General features: G+C 38.5%; 1 protein-coding gene across 1 annotated transcript in view; it reads left to right on the plus strand.

The window, feature by feature from the left end:
• The window catches only part of rnf217 (ring finger protein 217), a 70760-nt gene that overhangs the window by 19316 nt on the left and 29900 nt on the right, over positions 1-21544 (plus strand). The window lies entirely within an intron of this gene.

Raw genomic sequence — 21544 nt, forward strand, 5'->3', positions numbered from 1 at the left:
AAGTAAATATGATAAAATTTAGAAAACTTCAATAATGGTGGAAGATATTGTAGGTATACAATTTGTCAGCAATTAAACAAGCAAGGTTATATGTTGATATTTTATGTAGACTGAAGAATGGGCTCCACATCTGGAAAACTAGTCTGATGTCGCTCTGTTTCAGACATTGAACTATGGTTTCTGTCAGTGATGCAAGCAACATTTTTGAGTAGCAACCAGTCTAGTTCTTAGTAAGTAATTTGATCCATGCAATCTGCGTACAGTACAGTTTCTTTTTTCTGTCTTAATGCAAAATGCTAAGGTCACTATTACAGTTGTTTTACTTATTTTGGGGTTTTGCAAACTTAGGAATGCTACTAATGTGTACTGACATCTCTGTTGCATTTGTTATCACTTTTTTGAGGTGCTACTATGTAGAAGGCCATTATCTAACACTTGATCCCGCATCAAAAATATGGTGTGTTATCTTTAACTTTTTTTTTAAATTTTAATTTCTTTCTGCCCATCTCAGAGGTTGCACCTTTAGGAAAATTATCTACCACTTCTCAACCTTTGAATTGAGACTGAGAAGCAAATAGAAGTTGACAATGCAGGGGCAGGTATGTGGTGTGTGGAGCATATCCAATACCTGTTCACCACATTTTGAATCTGAAAAGCTAAGACTTTAACACAAACCAGTGTAACTGGCCAGAGTGAAGAGTGGTGGGAGTCTTTATGAGCCTTTATGGTTTGTTGAGGTAAATGATTTCTCAGTCATACTACTTAGTCCTCAGCCATAGATGTTCATTTTATACATTCAAGTAAACATTGACAGGTATACCACTTGAAAAGGAAAGAAAGGTAGATTCTTAACTTGGCTCAGCTTGTCTTTGGCATGCTGAAAGTGCTTTGCAGGCAATGAAATACATTTGAAATGTAATTATTACTGTCATACATTGAAATATAGCAGCCAATTATGCACAGAATGATCTGGTAAATGGCAAATGAGCTGAATGGAGAGGCAGTCTGTTTTTGGATACTGTGTCTAGATGACCTATTCTCTCTATTTGAGTAGACAGGTCTCATCCAAAAGACAGTGCAGCACTTTCTCAATGTTTCTTTGAAGCATTAGCCTAGATCAGAGTTCCACAACTATTTTGTTTTGTCTGGGAGCTATTTTCAAAATAATGGCTAAAGTAAAAGTATCAGGAGCAGCAAGACACAAAAATAAACCAAGCATAGTACTTGGAGAATTGCCACATGTCTCTAACATGCAAAATTTTGCGTACATGATAAATAAAATCCAAGGATTGAAAAATAAAAGCCCTTACTGAATTTTTGTTTTTTGAGATTTATTAGAATAATTGTATAGAATTAAAGATTTTTTGGACTATTGCTGGTAGTAATTAAAAATGCTCAATAATTTAACTTATTTTCTCATTTATAAACAACATCAGTTGCAATCTTAAGAAGTTTCTCTAACTAAAGATGTTATAAATAGCAATTGTATAACTATACCAAGGTTTAACTAGAGCATGGTGCTTCTTTTTGTTAAAGTAGTCATTTGAAACTATAAAGTATTGCATCATTATTAGTCTCTTAATATCAAAAACAAAAACACAGCCCTTACTTTTCCTGACTTAATTTTTTTTGGAGTTGTTTTAATTTACTGTGATCCAAGATGTGGGAACAAAGAGGTAATACAAAAGAGAGACACCAAGTTGTAAAGAATATTTGGAAGATAGATACTATTTTCCTGCCTAATACTAAAAAATTGGGTGAATTTGGGAGAAGAAGGAAAGTAATCAAGTTGGAATTAGTTTTACAGTGCATGTATGTGAATGTGTGGAGTGCTGTACATAAGGGGGTTGGTGGGTTGCATATTATCATATAATGTTGTGGCAACAACAGAGACTTGACTCCAAGAAGGACAGGATTAGGTATTAGATATTTGTGGATGCAAGGTGTTCAGGAAAAATAGGAAAGTGTGGAAAGGTGGAGTTTGACAAAATTGATTATAGAGTAATAGTGTCATACAGTATAGAATCAGACTCTTCGGTCCAATTCGTCTGTGCCAATCAGATATCCTAAACTGATCTAGTCCCATTTGCCAGCATTTGGCCTATATCCCACTAAACCGTTCCAATTCACAAACCCATCCAGATGCCTTTATAAATGTTCTAATTAAGGAGAGCACTGAAGTGCATGGAGAGAAGATGTCCCAGACGGATCAAGGACAGAATCTATTTGGTTAAAGGAACAAAAATGATACCATTTACATTAATCCAGTTAGTCTAAAGGCAACCAACTATTGGGAAAAACATGGAGAAACAAATTTGCAATTACAGAGAACTACGAGAATTGGAGAGTAGACATGATAGTGGACTTTCGTTATCTGGATATAAATATTGGTTGTGTTTCGGAAAACATTATGCAGCAGTGTGGTTCAATGAAAAATGAAGCGCTATTGGACTTGGTTCGATGGAATGGGGTGGAACAAGTGGATTAAATGACATTACGTTGGGGAAATATTTTAAGTGACATTGCTAATTGTGCCATAAGATGTAAGTTGGCTCAAGGACAAGGAACAGTTCAGAATGAGGGCCATTAACTGAGAGAAAGCTAACTGCAATGGGGCAAGAATGGATCTGGCTGAGATAAATTAACAGGCAAAATTCTAACTTAACAATGGGCTGCCTTTAAAGAAGACATGGCTCAAGTGTGGTTAAGATATTCCTATGGAGAAAGGGGAATTGAAACAGCAGAAAGAAAATATGAGAATAGATGGACAGTTAGTATCAAAGGGAATTTAAAAGCCTACTATTCCGATAGAAATAGTCAAAGGGTGTAAGAGGATGTATGTGTCCGATTAGTAACTAAAAAGGGGATTTACGCATGGAGGCGGGGATATAACTGAAGTATTAAATGAACATTTTCTATCAGTTTATACAGAAGGTGATGTTGCTGCTCAGGTCTTGGTGAAAAAGTTGTTCAGACACTTGAAGGTTTTGAAATCGATATAAGTAGTGGTATTAGAAAAGCTGTCTCTATATAGTGTTGAGAAGACCAGCTGAAATTCACCCAAGGAAACTGAAGGGCATGAGAGTGGCAGAGGCACTGACCATAATTTTTCAATCTTTCTTAGACTCAAGGGCAAATGTTACAAACCTGTTTTTTAAAAAAAAAAGGTGTAGTGAAAAGCTCAGCACCTGCTTGGCAGACAGTTTAAACTCCATAGTAAAAATAAATGGTCATATGGGCACATGTGGATTTCTGAAGAGTAAATTATTTTTAACTAACTGAGGTAGCTGAGGGCAGTGGTAAGACTTATTATGTGATGCACATGGGCTTCCAAAGGATAACAAAAACAGAAATTGCTGGAGAAACTCAGCAGGTCTGGCAGCATATGCGGACAGAAAAACAGTTAATATTTCAAGTCCAGTGACCCTTTGTCAGCAATTCCCAAGTGTGGTGCACAACAGATTTATAAGCAAAGTTAGAGCTCAATAAAATAAACAGGACAGTAGCAACTTTGATACAAAATCAGCTGAGGGATCGAAAGCAAAGATTAGCGCTGAGTTGCTGTCCTTCGGACTGGAGGAAAGTTTCTAATAGAATGCTCCAGCAATTATTGTTAAAATCCATGATTTTCATGATATGACCGAGATCCTGGTGTGCAAGGCACAATTTCACTATCTGCAGATGAGACAGAATTTATAAGCATTGTGAATCAAGAGGAAGCCATTGCAGAACTTCAAAATGACAAGAGCCAGTTGGTGAATGAGTTGATAACTGAAAGTTAATGCAGAGAAGTGTGCACCATTTTGTTTTGATGGGATGTATACGGAGAAGCATTAGAAAATAAAGAATATAATTCTAAAGTGGGTGCAGCAGCAAAGATATGTGTATATATGTACAGATAACATTCGCACCACACAAATGCCAGGTTGTGACCATCTTCAGAAAGAGACAATCTAACAAGCATCCCATGGCATTCAATGGTGTTTATCAGCACTGAAACCCCCACTATCAACATCCTTGGGGTTTCCATTGACCAGAAACTCAATTGGATTTGTCCCACAAACACTGGCTACAAGAGCAGGTCAGAGGCTAGGAATACTGCATAGAGTAACTCGCCTCCTGACTCCCCAAAGCCTGCCTACAAAATACAAGTGAGGAATGTGATGGACTGTTCCCACTTGCCTGGATGGGTGCATCTCCAACAATACTGAAGAAACTTGACACCATCAAGGTCAAAGCAGCCTGCTTGATTGGCACCACGTCCACAAGCATCCAGTCCCTCAATCACTTTCAGTAGCAGCAGCCTGTATATCTAAAAGATGCTCTGCAAAAATTCACCAAAGATCTTCAGACAGCACCTTCCAAACCCACGATAACTTCTATCTAGAAGGACAAGGGCAGTAGATACATGGAAATGCCACCACCTGCAAGTTCCCCACCAAACTACTCTCAATCCTGATTGGAAATCCATTGCTGTTCCTTCACTGTCGCTGGGTCACATCCCAGGAATTCCTCTCTAAGAGCACTGTGGGTCAACCTACAGCATGTGAACTGCAGTGGTTCAGGAAAGCAGCTCACCACCAACACCTTGAGAGCAAATGGGGATGGGCAATTAATGCTGGCCAGCCAATGATGCCCACACCCTACAAGTCAATTTTAAAAAAATCATTGTTGGTGGCAGGACAGATTGAAAGAGCACTTAATATCATATACAGCATCCTGAGGCCTACACCTGTACTAATCTGAAAAATGTCAGATCTTGTCTGAGCTTGAAAGCTAAGCAGACTGTGATCTAGTTAGTATTGGATGGGAAACTGCCTGGTCTTGTGTAGAAATTGTAAGTTCCAGGTCTTTGGGCCTTTTGGGCTAGCAGGTCTAAGTCAAGTCTCACCTGCCCCATACATGTGTATATAAGAAAGGAAGCTATGTTAAACCTGATTAAAATACTGGTTTCAGCATCACTAGGAAGAATTGCATCCAGTACTGAGCACTGCACTTTAGGAATGAAGTAAAGATATTAGAAAGGGTGAAGAAAAGATTCATAAGTGTGGTTCCAGGATTAATGAACTTTGAGTACATAGTCATTGGAACTGTTTCATTTGCAAAGAGAAAATTGAGAGGAAGTTTGGTAGAGCTATTTAATATCATGAATTATCAGGAAGAGTAGGTGTAAAGAAACTTCCTGCTGTTGGAAGAATCACGAACCAGAATCACAGATTAAAGGTATTTAGCCAAAGAACAATCGTGAGAAGATGAAATACTTTCTGTGGGGTGGGTTTTGAGCACAGCAATCTAGACTGATTAAAAACCGAAAAACACTGCAGATGCTGTGAATCAGAAGTTGCTGGAAAAGCTCAGCAGATCTGGCAGCAAGGAGAAGAGAAATCAGAGTTAATGTTTCGGGTCCAGTGACCCTTTCTCAGAACTGAATCTAGAGTGATAGTCAGATGTGCTACTGAGGGAGTGCTACTTGATCAAAAGTGTGATTTTTGGAATGAGCCATTAAATCAAGGCCCCTTCTACCAAGTCAGGCGGACATAAAAGATTCCGTAGCACTAGTTTTAAGAAGAGCATGGCAATGATCTCAACTGCTGCAACCAGTAATTGATCCTCAATCAATGTCACTAAAACAGATTATCAAATTTTTGGGAGTTTGCTGTGTGCCACAATGTAATGTTGCATTTCCTGGCATTGCAAAAGAGGCTGCACTATATTTAAAAGGTACTGTATTTAGCAGAACATTGAAGATGTCTTCTGATCATGAAAAGCACTGTGTAAATGCAAAGCCTTTTCTTGTATAAAATGAAAATAGTTATTGGGACTTTAGATTCAGTGCTCTTAAGGTAGATTTTATTTATCACTGATCCCAGAGCTGAACTTGGGATTGTGGTGGGACTGAAGTCATCGCAGAAGCCTAATGGGCAAAAAGGTCCTATAGGTTATGTTGTTATTTGCTCCCTGATTTCTCTTACCACCCCCGCCAACCCCAATGCAGACGCATATGTACACCTACCCATATGCACTTACACACGCATGCATGCTCCCACCACACATGTACAAAACAACTGAATTTTCTCTTTACCAAGTGGTTTGTTGGTCTTCATAGAATTGATACATGTGGATCCAAGGTACACCTGGATTCATGAAGGGCAATGTGTTGTTAAAATTGGTCCAAATGTACATAAAGTACTTGGAAGGTGTGTCTGATAGGTGTATATACACAAATTCTTCACCTACAAACACGTCATTGCTTTTGTGTTGCTATCAATGCCATGGAACCTAACCTGAAATGTAAACAGGCAAGTTTGACAGGATCCACAGCCAAGAGAGATTTTACACCATCAACAGTTTTGACAAACAAGACTATATCTGTTGTGAAGCAAATCTGTAAATCGCATTTAAGACATAATTCACCATTGTCATTCTTGCAAGACTATGATCATTTGATTTAAATGAAGAAACTTAAATGTCTAGTAACAAATTCCCATTCTTGCACCTAATTTAAGTTCATAAACTGTATATGGAAATCAGTGCATTTGTTATTCCTTTAATGCACACAATTGACCATGTTATCCTCTTGTAGTGCATAATGCTTCTCCATTTTGTTCAGCTGTGTGAGGCTGCACTAGCTTAGTTCCTTTCTTGCCTAAATAAATCTAGCTGGACAATCACCTGCCATGTCTTCTGTTCTTCTGTCTGCACTCGTATCTCTAGTGACCCTAATGGCGATATTCTATTTCTCATTTGCATGGTACCTCTCACCAGCACTGGAAAACTTATCAGTTTTCACATTGACTATATTGATGTTGACTATACGCAACTGTAACTCACCACCAATACTCTCAAACTCTCCATTGTCTCTGAATTGTCAGATTGCTCGGCCAAAATATGTACGTGCAGATAGTCAAAGCCATTGTCTGAGGCGGAACCAGACTGTTGAAAACTTTGTGCCATACCTAAACCCAGAATCAACCACATATCCGCAACATACTGCCTTTTGTGTCTGTCTCTGCTCATCTGTTGATGACCTTGTTTCTATCTTTGTTAACTCTAAACCTTGTTATTCCAACACATCATAGATCCATAGAACTATAGAAATGATACAGCACAGAGGGTCACTCTGCCCATTTCATCCATGCTGACCCAAAGGCACCCAGATCATAGAATCCCTACAATGCAGAAAGAGGCCATTTGGCCCGTAGAGTCTGCACCAACTCTCCAAAGAGCATTGCACACCACCAACCGATCCCCATAACCCTGTATTTACCATGGCTGATCCACCTAGTCTGCACATCTTTGGACTGTGGGAGGAAACTGGAGTGCCCAGAGGAAACTCATGCAGACATAGGGAGAACATGCAATCTCCACACAGACAGCCACTCAAACCTGGAATTGAACCCAGGTACCTGGCATTGTGAGGCAGCAGTGCGATCCACTGTGCCACCTTGCAGTAACCTTTCAAATCCCATCTTCCTGCATATGGCCAAGAGCACTTCGGCTTTATAGTTCGTAAGGTGCAGATCCAGGTACCTTTTGAAAGAGTTTAGGGTCTCTCCCTCCAAGACCAACTCAGGCAGTGAATTCCAGATGCCCACCACCCTCTGTGTTTAAAAAAAATGTTTTTCCTCACATCCCCTCTAATCCTTGTCCCACATCAGTGGCTGATGTGTTGTGCTAAACCCACTGCAAATGTAAGGTTATCTAAAACTGCCTGTATCGGAACTTGCACCGTGTTCCATTCATCATTACCTTAGCTCAATGTTATATGTTGCCCCTACCCCAATTAAGTGATACCTTGATTTCATATTCTCATCCTTATTTTTAATTTCCTCTGTTATCAAATCCCTCCTAGGCATTGCCTGTTCCTATCTCTTCAATCTCCTTCAAAATATCTTTGCTCTAATTCTTGCCTCGAGCATTTTGATTTCAATTCTCCACCATTAGTGGCTGCGGTTTCAACTGCCACATTGAATACCTTCTCCATCAGTCTGCTTCTCCATCTGTCTGCTTCTCTAATTTGTTTTCTTCCTTTTAAATGCACCTGCAGATTTTCTCTTTGACTCAATTTCCTGGTCATCTGCTGTAAGATCTCCTTTGTATAGTTCAGTGTTGTACTTTGCTTTGTAAAGCTTTTATGAAACACATTGGTGCTTTTTTATTATATTAAAGACTACTATATAAGTAGAAGTTTTTGTGGTTCTTTGCCTTTTCTCATCTCACTTGGATATTTTTTAAACTTTTCTTTTAATAACTTGACTCCATATTGGGATTAGTATGGAAGATATCAATGTCTTATTCAAATGGGCATTAATCATTTGTTAATGCAGTTAGGGTGTTGGCATAGCTTTTAAATTGGCACTATGACCAAACTACTGCTATCCTCTCAACATCTGCGTGAATTTCATGATCCCTGGCTTAGTTTCCATGTTAGGGAATGAAAAATAAGGCAAACTGTCCGGCTCATAATGCTGTCTTAGCTGAAATGTGCAACTCTGCATTGACCAGAAACGTGTTGGACTTTGTAACTCAACTAATCATTGCTAAACTTGTTGGGACAATGCAGAGCTCCTGCCTAATGTGGGTGCAAATTATCAACAAACTGCAATATGAGTGTGATTACTTTAAATATAATTTTCAATATCAGTATTTGATACCGAAAGAAGTCACTCCTTCTAACGATAAGACTGATGCCAATATTCTTAATGATTCCCTGACAGGTGTTTGCTTGCTGTTCTTCCTTCAGGTAAAAACCAAACAGTGTCCAATGGCTCCTGATTGCCTGTGACTTCTCTTGACAAGATTTAAGTTGACGATGGTTCTTGTACAGTACTTGGAAGTATTTAATTGCCAGACCAGTTATTTTCCAGAAACCATTGATCATTTTAACTACATTGAACTTACATGAGACTTTCAGCCTAAATAATTTATTATTTAGACTTTTGGAATGTGGCTTAGCACTCCATTGTCTTTTACCACTGGCCTTCTTAGATTTACTTTTATTTTGAAGTTAAAAGAATTTGGATAGAAACTTATAGCTAAAGGAGCATTTTGGATTTAAATAATCCTGCCTCTGGAAACCTAAAGTTGTTTCTTTGGGGCAGGAGTCAACAGAAAGTTCATTTCTCTACCATTCTAGAGGCACCATTCTTAGATAACAAGAAGGTTTACTGCATGATGGCAATGAGTAAACTACATTTTGATTAGGCACAATTAGTAGGACTTCAGGGAACTGGCACAGACATGTCTACTCACTTGACAAGTGAGAATAGAACTCTTATCTATCCAAGTGGCTGTTCTATAGATATGTTCTATGATGGTGTATCCTCTACCATTATTCACCAAATAAGCTGAAGAGAAAGGCAAGTGAGAATGGAACTCCTTGTCCACACCAACATACATTAGTAGAATGTGTGTTAGTAATGTAACATAACCATTAACCCCTTCAGAAACATGTCCTAATACAACAGTCTCCTTTAGAGAAGAAAAGTTGAGAGGAGATTTAATAAAGATGCTCAAAATCCTGATGGGTTTAGATAGAAAAGAAAATATTGTTGGTCAAAAACCAGAGAACACTGGTTTAAGGTGAATAATAGAAGAATCAAAGACGACTTGAGGAGCAAGTGAGTTTTTTTTTAAGTGTGCAACATTGAGAGTATGATGGAGGCAGATCCAATCACGGCTTTCAAAAGAGAATTGGGTCATTATCTAATGAGGGAAAATTTGCAGGATTATGAAGAAAAGATACTGTAGTGGGATCAATTGGGTCACTCTTGCAGCAAGCCAACGTAGACACGAAGGGTAAGGATCTGTGTTGTAAGCATTCTGTGATTCTAAACAACCATTCATAAATATATCAATCCTGGTTAGTACTGATGACAAGTGTGAGGTGATCATAATATCTTCTTAATGATTGATCAAAATAAAGCAAAAGAGAAAGCTACAAAAGTTACTGTTTTTTTTGTACATAATTTAAGTTCAATTTTGGCACTTGGGTTGAAGTAGTTATCAGCAAAATTTACACATAGATGAAGTACTCAAACTCTGATTTGTCTAGCCATTTGGCTGACATGAAGAAAAGTTACTGGAAATGCGAAATCAAAAAAGAAGTTAGAAAATGCTCAGCTTCTGAATCAGTATCAATGGAGAGAAGCAGAGTTAACTTTTCAGCTTAAAACCCTTTTATCATTGACCTGAAAAGCTAACCTTGTTTCTCTCTCCACAGATTCTGTCAGGCCTGCCCTGTATTTTCAGAAATTTTTAAATACTACTACCAGCAATGGAAAGGTATTTTAATGTGCTTACTCTGGCAGCAAAGATAAGATCTTCCTCTTTTTATATTCGATTCATTTTAGTCCATTGGCGTCTTACAATACATGGAATATTTTTCCTTTGGATGTAATAAAGAGCAAGCTTAAGTTTGAAAGACAATGGTGGTGGACCACAGTGAGTTAGACATTATTAAAAGTGGCTTTTAATAAAATGTGAACATTCCCTGTGACCACGGAAACTCAGATTGTTAAGTGCAGGATGTTCTTCTGCATCTGTTTTAGTTGTGTCAGACTCATATTGTTATTTGACAACATTTCCATGGGTGCCACTAGCTAGACCTGGCATGTCCTGTTGAGGCGCTAATTCATGTCCTGATGTGGTGATAGTACTGCTAATGAAAATATTTAAATGGAAATAATGTAAGATTGGTCGTGAAGATTTGATATGATGATGCTCTGACTATTTCCTTTGACAGCTTGTTGCATTGTAGGATTGTCCTTGAGATCTCAAACAAAATCGTGTGTGAATGTGTTTCAGTATTGCTGCCAAAAACATGGCACTACTTACAAACCATTTCTCAAGATAAAGTCTAGTGATGAAGGGTGAAAATTTGGATTATTTTACAGAATTGTTTGGAGCAGACTGTATATGTGAGGAAGGTAATAGCAGCTCCATTTGAATTTAAAAGTCACCAGCTGCCATCCTCAATGTCAGTGGAAGAGATCCAGAATGGCACTAGAAATTGTGAAGGACTACTTGCAGATGGCAGAGTTGTTTCTGATTGATATAGAATAAATTACAAAAGCCAGATTTACTGATTTGGCGAATTGAGGTTGAAGGAGTTCCAGAATTAGAGTTCTGATGATGAAGTGCCCACATCCTCACAGACCTGTGGATGATGAACAGACATTTGTTCATAAAATAGTGGCCCTGCCAAGATATCATGAGATCTTGCAAGTTGTGTGTTAAATTCCTGTGGTAAAAGGACAGTGTAATCTGTAAATGGTGTTATACATGTCAGGTGATCAGTCCACCTCAACATGTAATTAAACCAAAACCTTTAGTACCCACAAAAACCGAAAGAACTGTGGATGCTGTAAATCAGGAACAAAATCGGAAGTTGCTGGAAAAGCTCAGCTGGTCTGGCAGCATCTGTGAAGAAAAAAAACCAGGAATGGTCACCGGACCCGAAACATTAACTCTGATTGTTTACTTCACAGATGCTGCCAGACCTGCTGAGCTTTTCCAGCAACTTCTGTTTTTGTTCCTTTTAATACCCATACCAGTTTCTGAATAATTGTTCAGATGAGTACTAACGGATTGTGTAGGACCTTTGCAGAAAATGAAAGCAAGAAACCAGTATACTCTTATTGACTTTGAGGTTCATCTTGCAAAGCAAAATTCAGTGGTCCATACAAGGTATTTAGGAGGGTCAGTAAAGTGATTTTTCTAAAAGCTACCCCTGATTGCAGGAAGAAGAATCAGTTATGTCGCATAAACATCATCTTGAAACAATATCATTGCAGTGGGCAGGATTGGAGAAGCAAGGTGGTAATAATGGAGGATGAGCAAGATAATAAGGGCAAGGTGGAAGGAGAGGGAAACTGCTTTCAAAGCAGCCCTCCTACAATTCGAATAGTTTACACAAATACTGGGACCGTTCGGCACTACTGTCATATTTAGAGGAGGGACAATGAGAGGATCTAGTGAGACTACTTAAGGAGTATAAGGAAATCCTATTAGGCCACATGCAACAAAATGTCATATTTCTGTCAACATATTTATTAATTTTAATTAAAGCCTGCTACTATATGAGGACTTTAAACAAAACAAAAATTTAGCAAAGACACATTTATTTGTTTGGCAAAGTTTACGATAGAACTAATAATAAGTGAAAAACTTAGACAACAAACCATTTAATGACTTATTTTCTGATTGCTTATTGAGAGATAAGAGTCAGATATTTGGTTCCAACATCGTTGACCGTAGCTTTAATTGGTCCTCCAGGTGAATATCTGTCATCTGACATGTCAAGCGCGTTTTAATTTGTGTCTCATATGAAAATGTTGATTCACAACAGTAGGTTGTGCCAAAACAAGACAGCATTCGATGAGCATGTTGACGTAGACGTGGGTATTCAACAGCATTTTTCCATATTTTTCCATATTTCAATGGGATCCATCTTAGCATCAAATAGAGACTTCAGAATATTATCTTCAATCAATTCCATCCGTAAGTCATCAGGTGCTTTGGAGACATCATCCAGCTGTAGTTGAAAAGCTAGTTTCAGTGTGAGATCATGTTTCTCAAAATCTGCAAACCTTTCATTGTATCCTTCAGTCAGGGAGCCTCGAACAGTTGTGTATTCTTTCACGTTGCATTTCCTTAATGATTTGCTTGTATCCTGTTCATTAATAATCTTTGCCAGTTCAGGAAAATGTTCAACTGAAGGTCCCAATCGGGTAAGGAGAGTTTTGAAAAAGGTCAGCTTTTTCTGAAATGCCTGGCTTTTTAGCCACATATCACATATTGATTTAGTTTTACCTTGCAAAAAAATTCAGATTATATCACACAAAAATGCAGCATTTCTGCAGAAATCCTCTTTTGACAATTTACATGGTTCACTCAGTTCCCCAAAAAATCTTGTGATTTGTTTTCGCAAAGATAAAAGTTTTCCAAGTATTTGTCCTTGTGACAACCAGCATTAGAATGATATGGCAGATTCACACTGAATGTTTCATCATCAAGCTGAAGCATGTTGCAAAATTGGTGACACCATGATGCATTGCTCGAATGTAGTTTACAATGCCTATAACTTTATTTAATGTGTCACTTAAAACAATAGATTGTCTTTTGCATCAATAGAATCTCCGTGCCAATGAAAGGAAATCAAAGTATCTGGATCTGGCAATTTTTGTAGTTACGCAACAAATCCTTCACATTTTCTCTCATGGAAGGTGCACCGTCTTGGGCATACACTTACTAAATTACATAAATTCAGTTTCGCTTCATGACATTTTTCTTTGAAGATAGTGAAGATGTCAATTCCATGCGTCTTTGCTGTAAGGGTACCCAAAGCCAATAACTCCTTCTGGCAATGAAAATCCACAATTATAACACGAATAAAAAATAACACCTGCACCAAGTCAGCAATGTCAATGGATTCATCCAAGGCACCCAAGTAATAAATGTCTTCGCTTTGGCATGTTGTATGAAGTTGTTCTGTTTCGTGAAGGGCTAATTCATGTTGCCGATCAGTTATGGTGGTTCTTGAAAGAGGTAGTTGTTTGTACTTATTAACCTTATCTGAATCTAAACATCCTACAGCTTCAACAATGCATTTTTTTATGATTTCCATATTGCTAAATGGCTTACCTCTTCCAAGTACTGCTACTTTATAAGTTGCTTCAGTGATGTCAGTCCCTTGTCCTGACGTCATTTTAAATACTTGCTGCTGCTGCTTTTGACCTTTCATTTTCTTAAGTGCAGGCTTTCGGGGTTCTCCTTCCAGTTCAGCATATTTGTAGTCTTTATGAGTTGCATAATGCTGATATACGTAACATTTCTTCACAGTTACAATTATGGCAACGCAGAGCAAACGCATCATTTTATCCTTCACAGCAACTATGTAATACTGCAATTCCCATTCTTCATTGAATATTCTGCTGTCTTCCTTTAATGTTCTTTTCATAGTTTTTGACATGACTGGGTTACCAGTAAAAATTTAAACGATGGTACACAGATTTTAAAACGGTGGGTTTAGTATTTTCGGACAAATAGGCAGAAGGCCGCAACTATTACCCTAAAAGGCTGCATGTGGCCTTGAGGCCGCAGGTTCCCCATCCCTGGACTAGACCAAACCCCCTCAAAATATTCAGAAGATAGTCTAGACCCTAACTATTCTTATTTTAAAGGTAAATGTAAGGTCTTGCATTCCAGGTGCAATTCGATTGGTCAAACTACCAGATTGGTCAAACACGCTTTATTCACCTGCTTTAGTAAAAATACAACAAAAGAAAGAAGGGATTGGAATAACTAAACTCTACTGGAAAACTTAACAGAATAATAGATACAGTAACTATTACTAATTATCAGTTCCAATATAGTAACATCCCATATACACACCCTTGGCAAAAGGCACATTCAGAACACAGACTATCCCTGTGTAGTCCCACCAACAAGGGAGAGATACATGCAGCAGCTCCCCAGAGAGAGAGAGAGAGAGAGAGAGAGAGAGAGAGAGAGAGAGAGGTCTTTTCCTTCCACAATCTCTTTTCACACCCACTAACTAACTAAAGCAAAACCTGCAAAATCCTAGCTCTGTGTGTGCCTCCACCCACTTGTGCTTCTGTTGTTCTAACTTCAAAAAAAATTACTCAAGGCTTCACAAGTCGTTTATTTTCTCTTGATTGGGGAACGGGTGAGGAGCAGGACAAAACACACCTTAAAGGCACAGCATCGTCACAACAGAGAATTCGTACATGCTGGAAGATCACTTGATTGAACCTACCAAAGTAACTGGAGTTCATTGGGAATGATGATTCCTAAAACTACATGGGAAATAATGAGATTTTTTGGAATGTGAGTTTGACTGGAAATTACTGTACATAACTTCTAACTGGATGTACCTTTAACAAATTTGTTAAGACCGCAAGCAAAAACAGTATGGTCAGCAGAATGCCAGGCAGTATGAATAAATAAACCAATATTTGCTTCCACTGATTTTTCCAAACCTTTTAAAATATCGATTGATGTTAATGACGCACCACAGATTAATGTTCTAAATGGCCAGTTGATGTAACTTCCTGTATAAACAGTGAGCTTCAATAATGTCACCTTCAGAATTCTCTGTTTGGGGATCTGTTGCAAATATTACGTTACTATAATTTATGTTTTATTTTTGTTTGCTTTTCTAATGTCAATGGGTCAACAAATATAAATTCCCAGTATTTGGGAATTCTGATTTGAAGTGTTTGCTGTGATTGAGAGGTTTGGGAATGTCTAAACCTCCAAACTTTAAACTGCTTAACTTCTAGAACTGGTGTTTGTTTTTCAAGTGCATTTTATTTTCTTCAACAAATACTGAACCATAGCTTAGATGAGGTGATGAAAAGCTTAGTTAAAGATTGTTTCAGTTTCCTCACTTCAAGATCAAATGAGCAGGTTTAGGAAACTGGTTCACAGAGTTCAAAGAGCCTGTGCAACTGGAGGAACAGCTTCCAATGATGGAGTGAAAAACGAGAGACACGTTCAAAAGACAAGATTTGGCAGACGAGAGTGTTCAAGAGAAGATTTGGGGCTGTGGATTAAACCGTGTAGGTCAGTGAAAACTGGAATGATGGGCAAGCAGGATTATGTGGTGTGCGAACTGGAGTTTATGGAAGGTAGATAATTTGGAGGGGAGTAAGAGGAATGTTGCAATATTCATATCTGATAGTGTTAAAACTTGCTTGAAGGCTTGGATTGAGGTAGGGGCAGGACTTGATGTTATGGTGAATGAAGGTAGTCTTCGTAGTTGGGATTTTATTGGAGCTTGATGTTGAACAGGGCGCTGATGTTACAAATAACCTTTCAATTTAAGACAGTGGCCAAGAGAAGGATTGAGTCGGTAGCAAGTAAGCATAGTTTGTGGCAGGGGCTGAAGACAGTGACTTCAGTCTTCTAAATGTTTAACTGGCTAAGTTGAAGTAAGGGGAGATCTGAATTTTTTTTGAGAGTTCAAAGAAAATCTTGGATAAAAATGTTTAAGTTTCACAGATTTAGTCTTCACCACAGTCAATCGCTGAATTTACAATAGTTTTCAGAATAAACTGTTCTAGGAATAGAGGCTTCCTGAAGCTTTCCTGTGGAGGCAATAACATAATTTAGTAGAATATGCACTTATCAAGTATTCATTGAACCAGAGAATTTGGCAGTTCTGAATGTGCTGCATTTTTTATCTGGTAGTTTAGCCAGAGTTGAGATTGCGCAAATGATCTTTCACCCAAAATCCATTCCTGGTATGCAATATAACTGACTGTTGCTAATGGCATTAGACCCTCTCGTATAGAATCAAAAATATTCTCAATGAGTGCTCAAATACACATCACTAAGAGAAGAACTACTAGCCAGAAAGCCACATCGATGACTTTGTGAACCCTGAGAATGCAGTCCACAAAGAAACCAGATCACTTGCATTTGACATGTTTCCATATATTATTAACTTCCTGTTACTGTCCACTTTAAGTGCTTTATCAATTGCTTTCAATATATGTTGTAATGTTCAACTGCCTCATGTTACTCTGGAATTATTACCTCTAGACTAGACTATTTCAACAATTCCTGGCTGGTCTCCTGCATTCTACCCTCTGTAAACTTAAGGTCATGCAAAACTCTGCTACCCATGTCTTAACTCGCACCAGATCTGGGTTCACAAATTCCCCCTGTGCACACTGACCATGGATTTTGGGTGACAGACCTTTTGAAACAAGATCAAGCAACATCTTGTTTTCACATTCTAATGCTTGTTTTCGAATTCCTCCATTGTCCCGCCTTTCTCCCACTCCGTCTACTTACCCAGTTCCGTAACTCTACAGTCTTCTAATTTTGGCCTCTTGAGTATCCCTGATTTTAAACTCTCCAGCATTGGTGGCTACACCTTAACTTGTCCAGGTTTCAGGCTTTGGAATTCCCTCTTTATACCTCTGCTTCTTAACCTCACTTACCTCCTTTAAGACACTGCTTAAAACCTTCCTCTTTTTGGCCAAGCTTTTGGATATCTGAACCTGATATTTTCTTATGCAGCTTGATGTTCTATTTGCTTTGTAATGCTCCCGTGAAATGTCTTGCGTTAAAGATGCTATATACAAATGAGTTGTTTGCTTGTCCTATTTTAGTTTTGTATAATGAAGTTTGGATTGGTCAACAAGTAGAGATCCTACTCTTTAATGTAAGATTCTGATAGGGCAGTCAGTAGTTCACAAATTGCCCTGAAGTATTTGTTGAATTAAAAAAAAGACTAAGAATGATGTAAAAACTGAGCCATTCTTTTCTATGGTTGACATTAGTGGACAATCTGCTGACAAAATTAACGAGTGGATCATCTCTCAAGTATGGACGTAGGCTGACTGAAATGTTCATCCATTCTTTTAGTTAGTTAAAATAACCTTGTCATTTTCCATGCCCTCATCCCATTGGACTTCTGTAATCTTTCTCAAGCTTTGCATTTCTTCAGTATTCTCTAATCTTCTGACTTCAGTATCCCAGCGTTCCTATGTCAGTTTTAGTACTGGCACAGTCACCAACCTGACCTCTGCTCCTTCGATCTTCCTTCCTAAACCCCTCTACTTATCTGCTTTCCAAGCTTTTCAATTCACATCTCTTCACCCAAGCTTTGGATTCTGTTAAGGCTGGAGACCTAGTTCCATTAGGACATGCCATGACAAATTGTACAAATGCAATTTGTTATTAACTGACACTGCATCCAACTCTTGTCTCTCTCCTGCTCAACAACAGCAGAATGTGTTTTTATATCCGTTTTAGTGTAACAAAATCTCCAGGGCATCTCAGTGGAGTACTATGAAGTAAATGTTGACATCAAGCCACAAATGGACATGTTATGGCAGATGACCAAAACCTTAGGTGGAAAGAGACTTTTAGGAAAGGCTGCATTTAATAGAGCACTGTTACCAGGATTCAAAAAAAGGTCAGGAGAACATGCCCTTGATCTTCCAGAAGTTAAAGCCTCAGCAGCTGAGGGCATGCCCACCAGGGGTGGAGAAACTAAATTCAGGGATGCAGTAAGATATCAAAATTAGAGGAGTGCACATATCTCAGCTGGTTGTAAGGCTGTGGAAGGGCTTACAGATAGGGAGGAATGAAGCCACGGAGAATATGGGGAAAAAAATTGCTAGTTTTAAAATTGCGACATTGCTGAACTGGAAACTGACCGACCAACCTAGATCAGTGAGTACAGATGATGGCTGAGTTAGATGATGTGAATTAGGACAAGGGCAGCAGAGATTTGAATGCTTCAAGGTTTACAGATGTTTGTTGACTTGTTTGATTCCATAGTTAAGTCATTAAACATTCAGCAACAAGTAACATAACTGTAAAATGTAACAACTTGAGATTATAAGGTTTTATAAAATTATTTTGTGACTTATTTGCTGACCTCAGCATATCTACTGGCAGCTTACAAAAATTAGAATGAAACATGCAGTACACCTGTATGTTTTGTTTCATGCCACATTTAAGCTTAGATTTGTTGCACTTTATCAGCAGGTAGACTTAGTGTTTTAACATTTTGGATATTTCCCCATTTTCCTGAGTTACAAATAGAATGAGTTTGTTAAAATACTCCATACCTAGGTGCTAGTTGTTTTTCAGAAGTACAGAATTTGGGTTTAATTGAGTTTTGATTATTGTGTTTATATTTTCAATTAATTTCTTAGCTGGAAATCAAACTATTTTACTGGGTTTTTTTTCACTTTCACACTCTTCCCCTCTCATTACTTTGCCTTCCAACCATACAAAAATTTTCTCTTTCCTCATAATGTTTTCATCTTTTTTTTCAGAATTATATTTTCTCGAGTCGAAGCTGGTCAGAGTAGAATTTGCTTTATTTGTATTGGAGGAGTTTTGAGAATTAAGCTAGCACTGTGAAAATCCTTATTAAAGTATGGTGTAAAATTGGACCGGAGAAAAGATCTTATCAAACCAAGTTATTTTAAGAAAAAAATAAACAATGTAGCTGCTTCACCCTGATATTATTTTTCGCAGGAATTTCTTGTTTGTCAACATCTCCTATAGTCGATGTGACCTCCAGGAATTGACCAATCATTTTGAATTGTTTTAGAATACTTGTCCACTGTAGGGGGTGCACATTCTGTGGGTGACTGTTTGCAGTACTTTTCGCCTCCTCTGTTTCTGTGCCTATGGATTTAGTTTAAAATAGAAAATAGTTCCGAGACACAATGTTAATCCACCTTTCGTTTTCATTTATTGACTGACCTAATCTGGATTTCCCATATTTTCTGGTTTAACTTTTGGCTTCTAGCCTTTACAAAAACTTTTTAACTTATAAATTTCTATGAATAAGAGATCTTTTGTTTGTCGTAGTGTGTGGGCAAAGCTGATCAGCATTTCTGCCCATCCCTATTTACCTTAAAGTTATGATACTTTCTAGAACCACTGTAGTTTGTATAATGAAGGTAGTCAAACAGTGCTGTTAGGAAGAGAGTTTGAGAATTCTAACCAAGTGACAATGAAGGAATATTTCCAAATCAATAGTGTATGATTTTGGAGGGGATCTTGCAGGTAATGATGTTCTCATGTACCTGCTGTCACTGACCTTCTAGATGCTAGCACTCCAGCTTTTGGAAGGCGATGTTGAAGAAACCATGGCATCTTGTTGCTGTGCATCCTGTAAACGGTACTTCCCGAAGTTGTGGTGCCCCAGTGGAGGAGGGAGTGAATATTCAAGATTGTGGTTGGGATGCCAATCAAGTAAGTTCTGGATGGTGTTGAGCATTGTTGGAAGTATGCTCATCCAGACAAGTATTCCATCACAATCCTAAGTTATGCTTTGTGGGCGGTGAAAAGGCTTTGGGGAGGCAAAATCCAATTTTCTCACCACAGAATGTTTGCTCATCTGCTCACATAACCACAGTGTTTATGTACTTGGTCTCAATAGGTTTCTGGTAAGTAGTGACCATGAGGATGTTGATGGGAACTTTGGTGATGGTAATATCATTGAACATCAAGGGGAGGTGATTAGACCTGGTTTATGTTAGAGATGCACATTACCCAGCTGGTCTATGTTATGCCGCTGTTCAGCTCATGTTTGAATGTTGTTCAGGTCTTGCTGCATGCAGATATGAATTACTTCTTTTCAGTTTGTGTGGGTGTCACTGGCCAGGCTGGCAGTTATTACCCATATTTAATTGCCTTTGAGAAGGTGGCGGTGAGATACTTTCCTGAACTGATTTCTGACCTGTTTTTGTAGCTGCAATAGATATATTGCTGGTGCATATCAGTTTCTGGTCAATTGGTAATCCCCAAGGTGCCAGTAGTAGGGTTTCAGTGATGGCCATGCCATTGAACGTCAAGGATTAGATTTTCTCTCTCTCATCGAAGGCAGTCATTGCTTGGCACTTAGTGTGAGAATGTTACTTGCCACTCATCAGCTCAAGCTTGAATGTTGTCCAGATGAGCAGCATTTAGACAAGGGCTACTTTCTTAGGAATCACATGTGGTGCTGAACATTTGCAACCATCAGTAAACATTCCCACCTCTGACCTCGAATTAAGGGAAGATCACTGAAGCAGCTGAAGAAAGTTGGGCCGAGGACAGAACTCTGAGGAACTCCTGCAGAGATGTCTGGGGCTGAGATGATTGATCTCCAGAAACCACAACCATTTTCGTTTGTGCCAAGTATGACACCAGGCAATATTCATAACTGGGCAGTGACATTCCTGTCAGATTTTGTTGCCATTAGAAAACAATTTGATGAGTTCATCTGCAAACTTAAAGGAGTGGGTTGATCTGTTATTTTGAGGATGGGTGTGATTTAATGTTAGCAGTATAACTCTTGATCACTGAACAGAAAATGGTCTCAAAAAGCAGTGTGATGATCTCTGAGAAGGAAATGACAACTTTCAACAAAAGCCAAGTGTTGTGGATTGTAGAGTTGCTAGAAATAAAATCAGAAAGTTCTGGAGAAACTCAGCAGGTCAGCAGCACTTAAGAGAAAGAAACAGAATTAACATTTCTAGTATGAATCTCATTTGAAACCGACATTTGATCATTTTTTAAATGCGATTTATAAATTTTAATTTTTGAACATTTTTTCCATGATAAGAGCAGAGGTTCGGGATAGACAAACTGGAGGCTGGAAGAACACAGCAGGCCAGGCAGCACATGGAGGAAAGGATCGGTCAATGTTTCGGGTATTACCCTTCTTCAGAAAGATGATGCTAAATGCTATTCGCCATTCACAATTCTTTAGATAGTGAAATAGACCGTATGCAGCAAGATCTGGACATCATTCAGGTTTGGGCTGAAAAGTGACATCTAACATTCATGCACACAACTGTCGGGCAGCATCTTCAACAAGATAACATCTAGCCATTCCCTCTTGACATTCAAAGATAATATCATTGCTGAATCCCTCACTATCAACATTACGGGGATTACCATTGACTAGAAACTAAACTGGATTAGTCATATATGTACTGCAGCTGCAAGAGCAGACCAGAGGTGGGGAATCCTGCAGCGAGTAACTTGCCTCCTGACT

This window comes from Rhincodon typus, chromosome 5, assembly GCF_021869965.1.
Source record: "Rhincodon typus isolate 14 chromosome 5, sRhiTyp1.1, whole genome shotgun sequence".
Classification (NCBI taxonomy): domain Eukaryota; kingdom Metazoa; phylum Chordata; class Chondrichthyes; order Orectolobiformes; family Rhincodontidae; genus Rhincodon; species Rhincodon typus.